This window comes from Protopterus annectens, chromosome 2.part1 (genome assembly GCF_019279795.1).
Source record: "Protopterus annectens isolate FY-2018-M chromosome 2.part1, PAN1.0, whole genome shotgun sequence".
In the NCBI taxonomy this organism is placed as follows: Eukaryota; Metazoa; Chordata; order Ceratodontiformes; family Protopteridae; genus Protopterus; species Protopterus annectens.
The window spans coordinates 1,497,565,373-1,497,580,202 of NC_056729.1; positions in this window are offsets into that span (position 1 = coordinate 1,497,565,373).

Genomic DNA, 14,830 nt, shown 5'->3' on the forward strand with positions numbered 1-14,830 from the left:
GGTTGAAAGGCAGAAGGGTCTAAGAAGAAGGAAGCTGATGGTGCCGAAAAGCCATGCTTTTGCCCTATCGACTCCCCTAGCCCCAAAGGCAGTCCACCCGAGAAGGAGGTTGTAGCCGAGCTGTCCAATGCCAAGGCTCAGAGGGGAAAAAAATTGCTCTGACAATTTCGGATTTAACTCTAACTCCTCTGATCTGACAGGGATGTGTTTGGCTCCAAGAGTCATCTGGCTCCAAAACTGTCAGAGCAAGTGCACTCAGAGACCGCCTCGCAGCCACAGATACTAAAATCTTTGTATCTGGTATAGATGGTCCTGGGAGATTTGGATCCAAGGTCTCTGAAACAAAAAGTCAGATCGGAGAAGCATTTGAAATTGGTGGAGCAGTACAAATAAGAACTTCCTGAACCAAAGGGGTAGGAGCTGGGAGAACTGCAATCTGTATCAGCGCTAAGAGACATTTCCTCATCATTCTGTCCACATCAGCCTCAATGAGACTTTTGGAAGAATGAGAAAAAGTTACCGATGGGGACCTAGGGTGCTGTTGAGACTCAAGATATGGGTAAGGTACTCGACAGGGTACTGGATCACTGGAGGGGAAATACCTGATCCTGGGCAAAGACTTTGGATCTGAAAAGCTAATATCTGAGGAAGTTCTTTTTGACTCCAATGGCTGAGATGGAGCAGTTTTCTGATCCGATCTTCTGTGTTTTTTTCTGTGATGGTTCCATTGTAGGATCTGATGAGGGGAGCCAAGGATCCAGTAGGTCCTGAAGGCTTAGCCTAAGGCTCCTTAAGCTTAGGTTTGGGGGGGGGGGTTAGCCCCAGAAATAGCCTATGAAAAGGAAGAAGGTAACAGTCCTTTCAGAATTAATTTATTTTTTCTGTCTGCGACTGCTCACGGGTTGAAGGCCTTGCATATGGAGCAATCCACCTGTAAATGGTCTCGGCCCAAACAGTAGATGCACAAAGTATGCGCATCAGAGACAGGCAACTTGTGCTAACATTTCTGGTACTTTTTAAAGCCAGATGGACCCTTTCAGACATTTTTCATAATAGAAAAATGGAAAAGATTTTTTTTTTCCTAACAGGCTAAAATACAAAAATACCAGCAATGGTAATAGTAATTATATTAAAATCATGTAAAGAGGGAAAAGGGGAAAAAGCTTACCAACTACGGTAAGAAGATTACACTAAAAAACATATAAAGGGGTGGTATTACTGATAGACAACTGTAAGAAATTTAAGATTTTTATAAGAAATAAAGACAAAAATAAACTTATCTTCTCACTCTACTCAAAAAGACCACATCCAAACCTGAAAGCAGCAAAGAAGATCTGAGGTATGTTAGGGGTTGGTGCATTATGGGTAAGGGAGGAGTTTGAGAGCTTTATTACTGGCCACAAGCTAAAATAACAGTTGAGTCGGATCTGAGAGTTGGATCCGATCTCAGCTGTTGAGGAATGAGTGAAAATTGACAATATCAGATTAGTGGGATTAATAAGACTAATTGTGATGAAGATCATTCCTTTGGAACAAATGATAGAGCAGATATTACTGAACTATTATTTGAAGATTTGTCAGATCTGATCAGAAAAGATATTCTTCCAACTGGAGATTCAACGAATAGAAGCACTGATGCTTAAATCTGCAGAGAAGATAATAAGCATTGTATAGTGTTATGCTTGCCAGGAGCACAATTAGAGTATGTGAGACAAGCCTTAGAATGTCTTAATGTAAGATAGTATGGATCTGTTTTTATTCATTTTGGTACAAAGGATCTCATCCACAAGGACTATCTGACTGTTAGAAGGGAACTTAAAGCCATCTTAGATAGCATAGCCTGTACAAGGCATATTTTTCACAAATCACATAGGTTCATAGCTGATCACTAGGTTAATGGCACAAGAGCATTTACAAGCCTAGTCAATAATACACAGGATATGGCAATATTATATCTTAATTCCCCAGGTATGGGATGGGGGCAGTGAAGTTTATTCCACAGACAAAGTAGCCTTCTGGATATGAATCTGTCTCTCCAGCAAGTTCTGTTAGAATCACAAATAAGGTTCAGGTTCATGGAAAACATAACCCTTGTATAATTTTTCTTGCAAATATGTAACATTTTCATGATGGCTGGATCAGAGAATGCCTTTTAGGTCAGGCATAACTCCCCTCTCAATAAACAATATGAAATGGAGTAAAGGGATATGGCCTTTAGTTGGTCTGCATAAGACATGTGTCTTACGTTTTGTCTTTTCTTAGTAAGAAACCTCCAGGGCCACTCCAGTTGGTGTAAGTGCCTGGTTATGTACATGCAGAAGGGAGCACTGTACTCAATTATGGGCCTGATGAGGGCCGAGTACAATGGCACTATGACTTCCTTTGATCTTGATGCCATGCCTTTACTTATAAGTTGAGCCACACAGAAGGAATTCCTCACTACTGTAGCCACCTGGTGGTAAAAGTTACTATCTATCTGTATTCCTAGGTCCCTCACCACTGGGTCTACTTTTAGCATTTGCTATCAATACTATAATTTGCAGGGATATCTGATTTACTGAAGGGTATGATTATGCATTTTTTAGCATTTAGTCTCAGACTATGGTTTTGGCACCAGTTGTTTGTCATTTTAGGCCTGTTTGTAGGATGTGAACATCATTAGGGGAATCAATGATTGCTCCCAGCTTACAGTCATCAACGAACTTGGTGAGCCCGAGACCCCCAGCATTGGCCTCCACTTAAAAGAAGTATATACCAAACAGGAGAGGTTGCAACACTGAGCCCTGTTGGTCACCATTAGTAACAGGTTTCTTATCTGCAGTGGATTATCTGGACAACATATGTCCTGCCAGTGAGCCGGTTGGCTATCCATCTGATGATGCAGAAGTTTATGTCTAACTCAGTAAGTTTATCTGTGAACCCCAAGTTGGGGATTGTGCTAAAAGCTTTGACCAGGTCTAGATAAGCAGTGTCAACTGGTTTACCTTTACATAGGTGAAACACACTTGTGCGATTGCTCATATGAGCAAATCGTAACCATCAAAAATAAAACCGTGACAGTTTCCAATGTTTGAAAATCCACAAATCAAAAAGCAGATTTGCTGATTTTTGAACATAAATGTCGAATAAGAAATGTAATGAAGTGTAATGCAGGGGAGCAAGCCCCCCTGCACCCCCCACACACCCCCTACTTTAATATACTAACTCCAAGCTCACAGTACAGTGGGGAAAGGGACCCTTTTCCGATTCCCACTATAGTGCAATCTGCCTCAAAATGCAGAATCTGCAATAAGCGAATGTCACTGTGCATTTGCTCATTGCACATTCGAACCTTTTTGTGTTCGACATTTGCAAACTTTACAAATGTTCTTTCGAACATCTGCTGTTTGCCGTGTGCAAAACGCACACATGAAGGTAAACCATGTCAAACATTTTACCCTCATTCCATGGCCCTGGTGACTTTCTTGAAGAAGTCCTCCAGATTAAGTAGGCAAGAACTCCCTTTGACAAAGCCAAATTGGGTTTAGTCCAGTTTTTGGAGAGTTCCGATGTCATTACTGATCAGATCCATGATTATTCACTCCATGGTCTTGCAGATAAGACAGGTAAAGCTTACGGGTCTGTAGTTCCCTGGATCAGTTGATGGGCTTCCCTTGTGCAGAGGGATGACTGTTGCAGTCCTCCTGCATATAGAAAAGAGAGTCAGGTCATCATGAATGAAAATATTTTTGGTGTAAATACCTACATGAAAATAATGTCCCATTTTAAAAAATGGAAATGTGTACAGCATCTGAACATAATTTTGTGCACATGTGTTCAGACAGGATGAAGTGCATTTGTCAAAATCAGGGAGACAAATTTTTGCAGCAGATATTTTGCAATATTTGACAAAAGTTTTTTTTTTTATTGCAAAATTTGCTACGTTCTCAAAAGATTGATGGCGTTATTGCTTGTGAAACATGGTTAAGGAACAATGATTGGAAACCAGTTCTGTCAGGGTATAAATGTTTTTACTGTAACAGACATTCTAACAAAAACTTGAGTCTATATTAGGTCGCTGAAATGGTATTCTGGCGAACACCTATTCAGCAACCAGTAATCAGAGAAAATCACTTCAGGGGTTCACTGAATTCACTAAGGGCAATGTAATAGTTGTCTGAAGCACAACGGGCAGCTACAGACCTTTGCCATTTTCTCCACTGTAGTGAGATCTCAGAGTTGGTATAAATATATATATATATATATATATATATATATATATATATATATATAGATAGATAGATTGGCAGGGTGTGGGGGGCAAAGTGGGTCTGAGTCAACAAAAAGTTGGTCTGTTGTTCTTCAGGCAACTGTTTTGTTGCCCTTAGTAAATTTGGCGAATTGCTGACTGATTAGGGTTCGCTGAATAGGTGTTCACCGAATAGCATTTCGGTGAACTAATATAGACCCAAAAAATCAGGTGGAGGCGTTATGATAGGGATTAAAGATATTTATGAGATCTGTAATTATTGCATATTCATTGATAACACCAATACTACAGACTGTGTATCTGTGGCCATAAAGATGACCCTAGAATATATAACAATTGTTGGAGTGTATAGACTGCCAAAGTCAAGTGCTGATGACCTAGAGGAATTCATACATTTCTTGCATGAAACACAGGACGGGAGAGTAATAGTAGTTGGGGACTTATATTTGCCAGAAATAGACTAGAATAATATTGATTCAATATCATTAGTAAGGAAACTATTCACAACGTATGTTCAGGAACAATTGCTTCAGATTGCAAAAAAAAAAAAACTACAAGAGAATGGAACACAGTATACATTGTTTGTGTTCATAAAGAAATTACTGTTACTTCATGTCAAGTTTTGCCATCATTGATTTGCAGTGATCATGGGGTTATAAAGGTTAATTTGTTGCCAGATAATTCTGCCACACTGAAATATAAAGCATTACGATTAATTACAGATTATATATATGGAAGCAAAACAGTCACTATATGCAACTATTTGGAGTGATGTGTTCAGTGAAAAAACTGCAGAAGGAATGTGAAGAATTTTGAAAGAGAAATTGACTGCAAAAAATCAAAAAAATTTTAACATCAGGATCTAGGCAAACAACAGCAAGAGGTTCTCTGGTCCGATTCTTGGCTAGAGTGCCTTCTGTGTGGAGTCTGCATGTCCTCCCTATGTTCATGTGGGTTTCCTCCCACATTACAAAGACGTGTCTGGAGTGTTTCTCCCTGGGCCTCCACTGAAAACTGGCTTTGTTCCAAGTCGGACTTTCCAAGTAAACAAATGTTAAAGTAAAATAATTTCCATAAGAACAAGATACCTGATTAAGGTGAGAGATAAGAAATGGAAAATAGGTTGAACTACAACTTTGAAACTGAAATAAAGAAGCTGGACAAACAAATTAAGCTTAGTGTGAGACAAGATCAAGAACATTTATATAAAGATATTTAGCATAACCAAAAGAGAAACAGGAAACCATTTTATAGAAACATAAGATGTGTCAGGATTAAAGACATACAAAGTGATAAACTGTGTTTAAATTCTAAAATTTATTCTCAGACAAAACAGATTATAGATATATTTACAAAATCTTATGCAAAACAGTTTGGCTCCACAAAGGGGGTGATAAGTTGTCCTAGTGACATCCAGGTAACCTCAGATACTCAAATCAAATGATTTTATATTTTAAAAGAACTGCACACACTGGATCCAAATAAAGCACATGCAGGAGACAAAATTAGTAATAATGACCTGAGAACACTTCAGCAAGAACTTACAGTACCATTCTATCTATTATTTACTAGGTCATATAAATATGGGAGATTCCTCAAGATTGGAGGCATGCACTTATTAAACCTGTCTTTAAGGGAAAGGGGAGAAGGACAAACCTAGAGTTATATAAACCCTTAAGTCTACTTTCATGTTGCGGAAAAGTAATGGAGAAGGTAATATTGGATAAGTTATTGTCAGTGCTGGAAAGGTTGGGACTTGAAACCATATTTCAGCATCCATATGTTGAAAATAGATCTATTTCCACCTCTAATACAATGTTCTATAACAATATAATAACAGTTATGAATGAAAAATTGTCCTGTAATGTAATTTATATAGATGTAGCTTCATCATTTGACAGGGTTCTACACAAAACACTGATAAATAAGTTAGAACACCTAGGTATTGATGTACTCTTGATAGGATGGATAGCTGCATGGCTTACAAATAGGATATTGCAAGTGTCATACACCAAGTGGACAGGTGAAATTCTTGGTTACAGTCATGGTGTCCCACAGGACTCTGTCCTAGCCCCATACTTGTTTTGATTGCATCTTTCAAACCCATCTTTTTCATCTGAGGTGTTCTACAGCCCATATGCAGATTGGTTGAAATTGTGTAAACTGATTACATGTGTTACAGATGGGTCTACTATACATAATCGAAATTTCAGAAAGCCGACTCCCATATGGCCAAGACCATATGATTGACTTTTGGAATTTCGAACATGTAAAAAAAAACTTACCTACACATTGCTACCAGGGGGGCAAGCCCTCCTGCACCCCCTGCAATTTAAATATACCAACTCCAACATCGCACTATATTGCAGAAGATGGGAATCTTCCCATTCCACACTATACGGAGATGCCTGTTCTGGATGATCTAAATTTCAAAAGTCGATCATATCATCTTGGCCATATGGGAATTGGCTTTCTGAAATTTCGATTATGTGTAGGTGACCCGTTCCAGATACGGCATGTCTGCAAAAGAACTTGACTAAATTGGCCATTTGGGAACAGGAGAACAATATGCTGACAAATACACCAGAAATTAAGCACATGAGATTTGGGAGACATAAATTGAAAGGTGAATATTTAATACAGTACACAGTGATTGAAACTGTAGAGTCAAGTTTTTCTAATCATATCAGCTAATTAATTAATGATAGTTATAGAATTATACATTGTATTAAAAGATTTATAAAATCTAGGGAATCAGAAAGTATGAAGTCATTGTTTAATTACATTAGACCCAGACTTCTGAGAGAGCAGCTGACACTTGGAACAGACTACCAAATTACCTTAAAGTAAGTACTAGTTCACATATTTTTAAGAACACTGTGGACACTTACTATGGGAACAAGTGCTTTAGTATATTGGCAAGGTAGAAGGGTATTAAGGCCCATGCTTGAAACATTTGTACATATGTACAAAGTGCTTTCTTTCAAGAGGATTTTTTTTTTTGTGTCTGTAACCAACATTTCTCTTACAGTTTCTGTTGTCATAACATAAACAATTTAGTCCTAAAAGGGATTCTTCTTGGTCACCACATTTACAACACTGTACATTTATTTACCTCAGTCATAGGCAAGATAAAAATATGTAGCTTTCATTGGCTGACTATGGTAAAGAACATAGGTGTATTTATTCAAATGTAAAAATTACATCATATTTTAAGGAGTCTGGGGTAAGTTTCAGTATTAATTTTAAATGAAAAACAGCCAAGAAAGATTAATTCCAACACTGCATGGAGTGAAACCAGAACCACATAAAAAACTAACCTAGCCAAAATACAAACCTATATATTACATACAATTATATTATATACACAGTTACATAAAAAGCAGTATCTCAGACCTAAATCTAATCTAAAACTGTATAATTATTTAAATGATAATGTATTAAATTCACCCCCCTTATGTGGTAACTGAGATTTTATATATATATATATATATATATATATATATATATATATATATACATATATATATATATATATATATATATATATGTATATATATTATATTTTATTTGATGTAATTGTAATCAGTCTTTACAACATTTAGTTCTATACAAATCTTAGTAATCCATTATAAGTATGCCCACAAGGGTTAATTGTTGTATTTTGCTGTACCAATGAGTATGAGTGCTTGTGAGCATGCAACAGTTGATTATTTTTATTTAAATGTGGTTTTATCATTTGATTTTATAGGTTCATAGGTTCATAGGGAGATACTAGGCTATCTGCCCTAGGGCATTTATAAGCCTATCCAGAGTGTATTTGGCTTCCGCCTCCCTATTAGATTAGCCTACTGGGCCTCTTTAAAGTAGGTCACAGAAGGTACCCTTTAAGATTAGTTTACTGTGCCTCTGTCTAGCAGGGACACAGAAGAGATCCCAGGGGTGAATTTGCGATCTCCCATCCACGCGTCCAGATTTCGCTTGAAGAGGGTCAGCGAGAGGCTATGTCTAATATGAATTGGGATTCTATTCCAGAGTGAGGGGAGCCTCTGGGCAATGAATCTGTCCCTCCAGCATGTCCTATTTATTTTTGTGCTGAGGTTTAGGTCCCTGGATCGTGTAGCTCTAAGGGACTTGGATTTTTTGAGATGGAGCATGTCCATTAATTCTGGGTTTGACATGGCTTTGTACATCAGGCATAGATCGCCTCTGAGTAGGCGGTAAGCAACTGAGTAGAGCTGGAGTTTCTTTAGTCGAGCTGCATTTGTAGCCCATGATCCTCTTGGTGAGGTACTTTTGGGGTCTTTCCAGTTGCTGCAGGTGTCGGGTAAGGTACATCCCAAAAGGGGCATTGTACTCAATTATGGGCCTGATGAGTGACGAGTAGAGGGGCACAATGACCTCTCTTGATCTAGATGCGAACCCTTTCTTGATAAGGTGGGCTATATAGAAGGTCTTTCTAACCACTTTGGCAACGTGATTATCAAAGGAGAGATTACTATCTACGTTTGTCCCCAAATCTCTAATTACTTCTTCCGTACTTAATGGATTACCACCTATGTGGTAATTTGTGGGCACCTTGTTTTTCCCAAAGGGGATGACTATGCACTTTTTAGCATTTAGCTTGAGGCCGTGGCTCTGGCACCAAGCATCCGTCTCTGTGAGACACTTTTGGAGGATGCTTGTGTCAGCTGGAGATTTGATTATGACCCCCAGTTTGCAGTCATCTGCAAACTTTGTCAGCCATAATCCCCCCATGTTAGCCTGAACCTCAGAGAAGTATATACCGAACAAGAGAGGTCCCAGAACTGAGCCCTGTGGGACGCCACTTGTAACTGGTTTGGATTCGGACATGACACTCGATTCTCACCATGTGGTTTCTATCTCTCTGCCACTTTGCAACCCATCTTGTGATATTGCCGTTGATATTTAAGCTGGTAAGCTTATTTATGATGCCAGTGGGGTATTGTGTCAAGGCTTTTATGAGGTCCAGGTAGGCTGTGTGGACTACCTTGCCCTTATCTATGGCTTTGGTAACTGTTTCAAAGAAATCAACTAGGTTTAAGAGGCAAGATCTGCCCTTAGGAAAGCCGAATTGGGTAGGGTCCAGTGTCTGGAGGCTCCCAATGTCTTTGTTTATGAGTTCCATGATAATACGCTCCATAGCTTTACAGACCAGACTAGTCAGGCTTATGGGGCGATAGTTTCCGGGGTCCGTTGTGGCACCACCTTTGTGGAGTGGGACCACTGTAGCTGTACGCCATTCTTTGGGTACATATCCTGTAGTAAGGCTAAGTTTGAACAGTGACTTAATGTGAGGGTTCAGTTCTTCTTGGAGCTCGTGTAAGACACAGCCTGGGACATCGTCTGGTCCCATAGATGCTGTGGTTTTTGCTTTGGAGAGGGCAGCTTTCACCTGTGCATCTGTGATGTCAGGGAGGTTCTGAAATAAGTTATTCTAGAGCTACAGAGGCTTGAAAGTTATATGATAAAGAATTACTGGTGCGGTCTAAATTAGGATTTATTACACATTCCAATCCCCACCTATTATATATAGATAATTGGAACGAACTAAGGATATTATGAATTTCTAATATGAAGCTGTGTTGTTGCGAACAAGGTCCATAGAGGTTTAGAAAAGGAACTGGTTTATTTGTGTCAGGGAGAATAGAAGTAAAATAGCACCACCTACCATGCTTGTCGGATTTGATTTCATTTATAGTGCCCTGAAATTGTTTCTTAATAATAATGGCTACCCCCTTAGAGTTTGTGCTATCACCATCTGCTATAATAGTTCTAATCCATTTCCTGGTGGAAACTTTCTCCCATCCCACTTTTGACAAATGTGTTTCCTGTAGGAAGCAAATATTAGCCTGGGATTTGAAAATAAGATGAAGTAATAGATTTTTTTTTGCAGTGTTTTGTAAACCCTTAACATTCCAACTATCAATGGCCCAAGTCATGTATTCAAACAGACAAATGTGAATAGTGGAGCATTATAAAGTTTAGTGATTGTGAAAGAATCTGAGTGGAATAATGAGTGTAGTGAATATATTGTCATGAAGTTTAATAAGGTGAGTTGTGTATATATCCGAGAAAGTACTGTCTTTACACACAATTTAAACGTATTGATGTACTCTTGATAAGATGGATAGCTGCATGGCTTACAAATAGGATATTGCAAGTGTCATACACCAAGTGGACAGGTGAAATTCTTGGTTACAGTCATGGTGTCCCACAGGACTCTGTCCTAGGCCCATACTTGTTTTGATTGCATCTTTCAAACCCATCTTTTTCATCTGAGGTGTTCTACAGCCCATATGCAGATTGATTGAAATTGTGTAAACTGATTACATGTGTTACAGATGGGTCTACTATACATAATCGAAATTTCAGAAAGCCGACTCCCATATGGCCAAGACCATATGATTGACTTTTGGAATTTCGAACATGTAAAAAAAAAAAAAAACTTACCTACACATTGCTACCAGGGGGTAAAGCCCTCCTGCATCCCCTGCAATTTAAATATACCAACTCCAACATCGCACTATATTGCAGAAGATGGGAATCTTCCCATTCCACACTATACGGAGATGCCTGTTCTGGATGATCTAAATTTCAAAAGTCGATCATATGGTCTTGGCCATATGGGAATTGGCTTTCTGAAATTTTGATTATGTGTAGGTGACCCGTTCCAGATACGGCATGTCTGCAAAAGAACTTGACTAAATTGGCCATTTGGGAACAGGAGAACAATATGCTGACAAATACACCAGAAATTAAGCACATGAGATTTGGGAGACATAAATTGAAAGGTGAATATTTAATACAGTACACAGTGATTGAAACTGTAGAGTCAAGTTTTTCTAATCATATCAGCTAATTAATTAATGATAGTTATAGAATTATACATTGTATTAAAAGATTTATAAAATCTAGGGAATCAGAAATTATGAAGTCATTGTTTAATTACATTAGACCCAGACTTCTGAGAGAGCAGCTGACACTTGGAACAGACTACCAAATTACCTTAAAGTAAGTACTAGTTTACATATTTTTAAGAACACTGTGGACACTTACTATGGGAACAAGTGCTTTAGTATATTGGCAAGGTAGAAGGGTATTAAGGCCCATGCTTGAAACATTTGTACATATGTACAAAGTGCTTTCTTTCAAGAGGATTTTTTTTTTGTGTCTGTAACCAACATTTCTCTTACAGTTTCTGTTGTCATAACATAAACAATTTAATCCTAAAAGGGATTCTTCTTAGTCACCACATTTACAACACTGTACATTTATTTACCTCAGTCATAGGCAAGATAAAAATATGTAGCTTTCATTGGCTGACTATGGTAAAGAACATAGGTGTATTTATTCAAATGTAAAAATTACATCATATTTTAAGGAGTCTGGGGTAAGTTTCAGTATTAATTTTAAATGAAAAACAGCCAAGAAAGAGTAATTCCAACACTGCATGGAGTGAAACCAGAACCACATAAAAAACTAACCTAGCCAAAATACAAACCTATATATTACATACAATTATATTATATACACAGATACATAAAAAGCAGTATCTCAGACCTAAATCTAATCTAAAACTGTATAATTATTTAAATGATAATGTATTAAATTCACCCCCTTATTTGGTAACTGAGATTTTATATATATATATATATATATATATATATATATATATATATATATATACATATATATATATATATATATATATATATATATATATATATATATATATATTATATTTTTATTTGATGTAATTGTAATCAGTCTTTACAACATTTAGTTCTATACAAATCTTAGTAATCCATTATAAGTATGCCCACAAGGGTTAATTGTTGTATTTTGCTGTACCAATGAGTATGAGTGCTTGTGAGCATGCAACAGTTGATTATTTTTATTTAAATGTGGTTTTATCATTTGATTTTATAGGTTCATAGGTTCATAGGTAGATACTAGGCTATCTGCCCTAGGGCATTTATAAGCCTAGCCAGAGTGTATTTGGCTTCCGCCTCCCTATTAGATTAGCCTACTGTGCCTCTTTAAAGTAGGTCACAGAAGGTACCCTTTTAAGATTAGTTTACTGTGCCTCTGTCTAGCAGGGACACAGAAGAGATCCCAGGGGTGAATTTGCGATCTCCCATCCACGCGTCCAGATTTCGCTTGAAGAGGGTCAGCGAGGGGCTATGTCTAATATGAATTGGGATTCTATTCCAGAGTGAGGGGAGCCTCTGGGCAATGAATCTGTCCCTCCAGCATGTCCTATTTATTTTTGTGCTGAGGTTTAGGTCCCTGGATCGTGTAGCTCTAAGGGACTTGGATTTTTTGAGATGGAGCATGTCCATTAATTCTGGGTTTGACATGGCTTTGTACATCAGGCATAGATCGCCTCTGAGTAGGCGGTAAGCAACTGAGTAGAGCTGGAGTTTCTTTAGTCGAGCTGCATTTGTAGCCCATGATCCTCTTGGTGAGGTACTTTTGGGGTCTTTCCAGTTGCTGCAGGTGTCGGGTAAGGTACATCCCAAAAGGGGCATTGTGCTCAATTATGGGCCTGATGGTGGCAGTGAGGGGCACAATGACCTCTCTTGATCTAGATCACGAACCCTTTCATGATAAGGTGGGCTATATAAAGGTCTTTTCTAACCACTTTGGCAGCGTGATTATCAAAGGAGAGATTACTATCTACGTTTGTCCCCAAATCTCTAATTACTTCTTCCGTACTTAATGGATTACCACCTATGTGGTAATTTGTGGGCACCTTGTTTTTCCCAAAGGGGATGACTATGCACTTTTTAGCATTTAGCTTGAGGCCGTGGCTCTGGCACCAAGCATCCGTCTCTGTGAGACACTTTTGGAGGATGCTTGTGTCAGCTGGAGATTTGATTATGACCCCCAGTTTGCAGTCATCTGCAAACTTTGTCAGCCATAATCCCCCCATGTTAGCCTGAACCTCAGAGAAGTATATACCGAACAAGAGAGGTCCCAGAACTGAGCCCTGTGGGACGCCACTTGTAACTGGTTTGGATTCGGACATGACACCTGCGATTCTGACCATGTGGGTTCTATCTCTGAGCCAGTTTGCAACCCATCTTGTGATATAGGGGTTGATATTTAAGCTGGTAAGCTTATTTATGATGCCCGAGTGGGGTATTGTGTCGAGGCTTTTGAGGTCCAGGTAGGCTGTGTGGACTACCTTGCCCTTATCTATGGCTTTGGTAACTGTTTCAAAGAAATCAACTAGGTTTAAGAGGCAAGATCTGCCCTTAGGAAAGCCGAATTGGGTAGGGTCCAGTGTCTGGAGGCTCCCAATGTCTTTGTTTATGAGTTCCATGATAATACGCTCCATAGCTTTACAGACCAGACTAGTCAGGCTTATGGGCGATAGTTTCCGGGGTCCGTTGTGGCACCACCTTTGTGGAGTGGGACTACTGTAGCTGTACGCCATTCTTTGGGTACATATCCTGTAGTAAGGCTAAGTTTGAACAGTGACTTAATGTGAGGGTTCAGTTCTTCTTGGAGCTCGTGTAAGACACAGCCTGGGACATCGTCGGGTCCCATAGATGCTGTGGTTTTTGCTTTGGAGAGGGCAGCTTTCACCTGTGCATCTGTGATGTCAGGGAGGTTACATTCAGTTGGGATAGGCATTTGCTCCTTTGGGGGAAGGGAAGTTTGCACTGAATCTGTCTGCCAGGATGTTGGCTATGTCTGTAGGTGGTATATTTGTATGCAACAATTCAGAGCATATCTGGGAGTTTCGCCCATGTTCTGACATAACTAAAGAAGGCCTGTGATTATCTTTAGTGTCTAGGGCAATTTTCTTTCGAAACTGGCCTTTGATGATTTTATGAGAAAGTTTCTTGCTAATACTGATCAGAGATGCCTTTTTGGGATTTTGCTCTGTCATGTAGTAGCTTCCTCCTTCTGTTGTATTATTTATGGCGGGGTCCACCAGACTGGTCTCCTGTTTTTGGAGGAGTGAGTCTTGGTTTATTTGGGATAACATCCATGCATTCCTGCAGGTGCTCATAGAATGCATTTGTAAAGGATTCTGCGGATTGAGCTGTATTATCATCTGGCCCAGGGCTTTGAAGGATTCCATCTCAGTCTTGAGAAGTGCAAAGTTGGCTTTGAGAAATTCTTTACAGTGATTTGGCTGGGGGTGGGGACGGGATATGGATGTACAGGAAATTTGTTTATGGTCTGATCTTACCAATGAGGAGTTTACCTCTGGTGTGGAACATAGAGTCCCCATGTTGGTGATGACCAGGTCCAATATGTTGTTCCCTCTTGTGGGAGTGGTGACCAGTTGTTCCATTGCGTTAGAGTTTATAAATTCAAGGAACCGTTGGGTGAGGGTGTTTGGGCTTGAGTAGTTTTCCCAGTCAATGTTTGGGTAGTTAAAGTCACCCAATAACATAGTGTTTGGAGAGACCTTCATATTCTCCAGTGTTCTCAGGAATGCCAAGTGGGGTTCCTGTAATAGGGAGGGTGTTCTGTAGCAGGCTACAAACTGCAAGGCAGTTTTGCCTGCTGTTAGTTGCACATGGATGGTTTCCTATG